Genomic DNA, 5,785 nt, shown 5'->3' with positions numbered 1-5,785 from the left:
AATTTTGTACAAATGAAAAATGAAACTTTGCCAGTAACAATAAAGCAACAGATCATAATGAATAGTTCTATCCGTCAATCCATCCTTCTTCGTTTGAACACCATATTCAACTTCATGATCACCATATCATACTAACCAAATGAAATGTGAACTTGATCCGTTGACAGTTTTCACTCTCAGTTCATAAGTTGTCATCAAAATGATTAGAATTTGAAGTTGTCGTCAGCAAAATATTAAAACCGTTCCCATTGCGGACTTCCGTTGACTCCTGTAACAATAAAGCATTTGTGTGAGTTGACAGTTTTATTTCATTGATTATTCATTGATTCATTTGCCCTGGATTTTGTTTGTCAAGTTAAATCAACAACAAAATGTATTGTTGACAATCTTCTGCCAGTGTCCTTCTCGTCATCTATCTACATCTCAAAAGCGTTTAAAAAACCAACTCCGCACGCAAGATTTACGGATAGCGTCACGATGAAGTCTTTTTCACCTTTTCACATGCTGTTAAGTACTCTTGAAAAACTATAAGATGATTATATATAGAAGTACTGAAAAATGACAAAAAACTTTAGTAATGAAAAATGACTGAAATTTTCAGTACTGAAAAATGACTGAAATTTTCAGTACAGCAAAATGACTGAAATGTTCAGTACAGTAAAATGGCTGAAATTTTCAGGACTGAAAAAATTACCAAACTTTTCAGTACTGAAAAACAACTTTTTCTCAACATTACTGAAACCATGCATATAATTATATGTACTAAAAAGGAATGGGTAAGAAATGTACTGATTGATAATATTTTTTAACAAGTAGTGTATATGTAGTGGCATCAAAAGTACATGTAAACGCTGTGTAAATTCCTGGTAGTGTAGCAGCATAAGTGACAAAAATTCAAAATTGTAGACATTTTGAAATATTTGCATCTCAAATCAATAATATTCAAGTGTTGTACAGAAGGGATTATATGTTTAAGTTATTAGGCAAATCATCTTTATGAATTGTCACGTGTGCAGAAAAAAATTTCCACCATTTCTTAAATTCAAGTTTGTTCATGTTAATATTTGAAACAAGAATAAATTGTACATCATACCTATTTCGAAGTACAGTGAAATTATCACGGACCAAGTCGCCGTTGTGTTAGCTAATTTCGTTTTATGTATGCCAAAAGAAGTATAATTGTCAAAAGATCGATATTTGACTACAGCCTTGAAAAATTCAAATACATTGGATGATCTTTACAGAATACTCTGAATTAATCATTCATAAAGAGTGCATTGAAAAATTGTTCTCTACAGTGGAAATTAATATAATTAGTTTAAGGCCATTTGAATGTTTCATGCATATGAGGTCTTTGAAAAATATATTATCAGATAAACATCAAACTAAAATATAATAAAAGACTAAAAATAAACAATTCTAATAACGTAGTTAGTGCTTACAAGATATCGCGTAGAACAACAACTGCAACTGAACCACTCATGGCAAATAAAAATAGTAAATTCATATTGCATGATAAGGACTTATCGCCAGTATAAATTTGTAAACACGAAGACTTGTAAATCCTTATTATTTCTTAGTTGCATAATAACAATGTCTTATTTTTTTACCATTATTTTTTTATTTAAAATTACCATTGTCTTGTAACAATGCATGTATGCACTGTAGTTTGAACCAAAAATATCAATTACAAATTACCAAAAAAGAAAAAAAAGCTCAAAGAGGTTCTATTTACAACAATGAACAGTATGTTATGAAATAAGATTATTCAATAGCAAAATGTACAACAAAAAATTAACTATTCATTTGCAAATAAGAATGTTCATTTACGTATATTATTTTACATTGATGGTGATTAATGTTTTGTCCATTTATTAAAAGATTAATAATGGGAAAAATATTTTTGTTTTCGTTGTTATTTGATATTCTGTTTTTTATATATAATCACGCAATTCCTACAGGACATCTATTCTTAGTACATTTCAAGGTTTTAACTTATAAATTATGTAACTGATATACAGTTTTGAACGACAAATAGATCGTTCTCACGGCTAACATGTTTCCCCTTTTAATGAGAAATCTCGTGTTCTATTGAATATTTGGTGATATAATATTCCTACTTTATTTTAAAATAAAAGATTCATTGTACTGAATTGCGTTTTCAAGTAAAACAGGTTCTCGAAATCATAAATTTTGGTACTGATATTTTTTTAGATAAAAATGCATTTTGATTAAAATTTAAAACTCCGAATTACAATTTTTGTTCGAAATGACAGGGTGGAGCTATTTAATTTTAAAGCCATATATACTATTACAATCTGAGTGAAATCAAAGATCTTTCACTCTGCTCCTTTAGATTGGTTTGTCGCGAGTATAGGATCTGAAGACATTCCATAAGAGCAGTCAGTCTCATACAATACGGACTTCATTAGTAGGCGTATACTGCTTAATTTCACACTACATAAGTTCTATGGTCACTATCATGAAATGGTTGACCGATACGATATATATGTGTCTATCAACTCACTAACGACATGTTTTCGATTGATTGATTGATTGTTGGTTGCTTAACGTCCAGTGGCAAACATTTCATGCATATTCAGTACGAGACATGTTTTCGAGAACAGTTGTCTAATCTATTATATTACCGATTGTTTCCTTATTTCCAATTGTGACATTCTGACTCAAAAGTATATTGATATTGAGAATTTGCTTATCACAAGAGTCTGTGCAGATTATTGTTTATAAAAACATAATAACTACACTTGTGTCATGGATGGTTTATTTTGACACCACAGAACATATTCCATGTTATATCTTCTATATATGTGAGAAATGTTTGCCACTGGGTTTTAGATAAACAATAAATCAACCAATAATGGCAGATATGAAATGACGAATTTTTTCCACAAGATAATCTTTTTTATCCAAATAGTAGCACTATCGGTAGAGATGAGATATCACGCCCTTATATCTGATGTAATAAAATGATAGAATCACATGTAGTATTGACACTGTGATACTGGTTTTCATAAGCTATTATACCATGTGTTCAATGTTATGAAGTTAGTTTTTTTATGGCCAACGATACATTTCTGTTTGACTGTCCCTCTGGTATCTTTCGACCCTCTTTTGTAATTGTCAAAGTCGAAATTGTAATAATTCTAAACAATCATACATGAATCACTGATAGTATTATTGATTTATTGATACGATCTTCGCAGGACTTCAATCTGTGATGTTTCTTAATGCGTTGGTATGGTCATAAACGGCACTATATTGGCCTTTAACATCTGTTCAACCAAGGTAACAAATCTTTAAGGGTCTTGTCTGATGAGTGCAATTATAGTGTACTGTCAGACTGTAGATTTTAATAATAACTTTCATGGAACAAGTGATACTACAGATACGATATAATGTCGAATATTTATCATGAGTACTAGAACACACACTCGAAATCACGGGCATTTAGAGCGTGGTTGAAAGTATGTAAACTGCTGTAGGATGAATTTTTGTAAAAGATTTTATGACTGGAGAATTTCAGGAAAGGTATCAAAAGTATCTTAAACATGAACTGATAGCAATATAACATTTTGAATGTTTCACCAGTTCAAAATATTGGATGTAAATCTAAAGAATGTCAATGCAAAGGTCTACTATTTTAACATGAACACACAAATTTTAGGAGGCGAGTTGCTTTGTCGCCGTGCTTTTTGTTTCGTTGTGCAGAAGATAGAATAATTGATATGTTAACCTTTTCAATTTCAGTCACTCGAAACGGATTCCACTAATGAAATCAGATAATTATTTGATATTTGCAAATAAATTTGGAATTATGAATAGAGTCATATTAATATACTCAATAAACAATGAGATTTGTGCACAAAACCGTCATATTTTTACTGAAATCTGGAAATGGCGTCAGACGTTTTCATTTTCACATGGCCTGGGTCGTTATATTCGTTAATTTTATCCCTTACTTACGCTCGGGATAAAATTCCAATATAACGATCCAGTCCATGTGAACATTTTCAACAAATCTATGGCTTGCATTAGCAACTGACAGTGTTTTTATTAAAAAAATATTTTTCTTAATTTTATTTCTTTAACTGTTAAATGAGTCCATTTGTGAATGGAAACTACAATGTTTTATGCAAAATTAATTTTAATAATGAATATATGGGTTGAAATGCCTATGTAGCTATCTACTTTTTATCCATGGTATTTTTTTTTGGTTTTTTCATTTGTCAAAATACTGACCCAATTTTATTTACATTATTTACCTTCTTTTAATATGCTTAAACAGCATAACAAAGTATCATATACAATTAAACCTTTTAAAATATGTAAACAATTATGTATATTTTCATATCATAATATAATGATGAGGCTTTAAATAGGGATACCCCCATACGTGTTCATGCAAATAGTGTGAAAATGTGACAAAACAAAAAATATTTTTACAAATTTGATTTTGTTTTCAACTTTAAACACAAATATGTCATTATACATGTTGAACTTTTAAAAGATAGTATTATTCCAAAGCCTGTTTTACATGTGTTCTAGATAAACCGTTTATAATAAGACGATTTATACTTGTGTACTTACAGTACAATGTTTTTCAGCTCCACTAACACACTCCACATATAACATTTATAAGTACAATAAAAATAAAAGCCATCCTTTGGCAAACACACAGCACTAATACAGCAAAAGCCATCCTTTTGACATTTAATATAATTATGATCTTCAAGAATCTATATTAGCCTTCCATTGGCTATCACTAAGAAGAATAAACTAGAGGCTCTAAAGAGCCTGTGTCGCTCACCTTGGTCTATGTGCATATTAAACAAAGGACACAGATGGATTCATGACAAAATTGTGTTTTGGTGATGGTGATGTGTTTGTAGATCTTACTTTACTGAATATTCTTGCTCCTTACTATTATCTCTATCTATAATGAACTTGGCCCGGTAGTTACAGTGGAAAATACTTTTAAAAATTTACAAAAATTTACAAAATTTATGAAAATTGTAAAAAATTTACTATAAAGGGCAATAACTCCTTAAGGGGTCAATTGACAATTTTGGTCATGTTGCCTTATTTGTAGATCTTACTTTGCTGAACATTATTGCTGTTTACAGCTTATCTCTATCTATAATAATATTCAAGATAATAACCAAAAACGGCAAAATTTCCTTAAAATTACCAATTCAGGGGCAGCAACAACGGGTTGCCTGATTGGTCTGAAAATTTCAGGGCAGATAGATCTTGACCTAATGAACAATTTTATACATCAGATTTGCTCTAAGTGCTTTGGTTTCAGAGATATGAGCCAAAAACTGCATTTTACCCTATGTACTATTTTTTAGCCATGTCGGCCATCTTGGTTTGCGGGCGGGGTCATTGGACACATTTTTTAAACTAGATACCCTAATGATGATTGTGGACAAGTTTGGTTAAATTTGTCTTAGTAGTTTCAGAGGAGAAGATTTTTGTAAAAGATTACAAAAATTTACGAAAAATGGTTAAAAATTGACTATAAAGGGCAATAACTCCTTAAGGGGTCAACTGACCATTTTGGTCAAGTTGACTTATTTGTAGATCTTACTTTGCTGAACATTATTGCTGTTATCAGTTTACCTCTATCTATAATAATATTCAAGATAATAACCAAAACTGCAAAATTTCCTTAAAATTACCAATTCAGGGGCAGCAACCCAACAACGGGTTGTCCGATTCATCTGAAAATTTCAGGGCAGATAGATCTTGACCTGATAAACAA

This window comes from Mytilus californianus, unplaced genomic scaffold (genome assembly GCF_021869535.1).
Source record: "Mytilus californianus isolate M0D057914Y unplaced genomic scaffold, xbMytCali1.0.p SCAF_17, whole genome shotgun sequence".
Classification (NCBI taxonomy): Eukaryota; Metazoa; Mollusca; class Bivalvia; order Mytilida; family Mytilidae; genus Mytilus; species Mytilus californianus.
The sequence above is the reverse complement of the archived record's forward strand: the minus strand, read 5'-3'. Positions refer to the sequence as shown.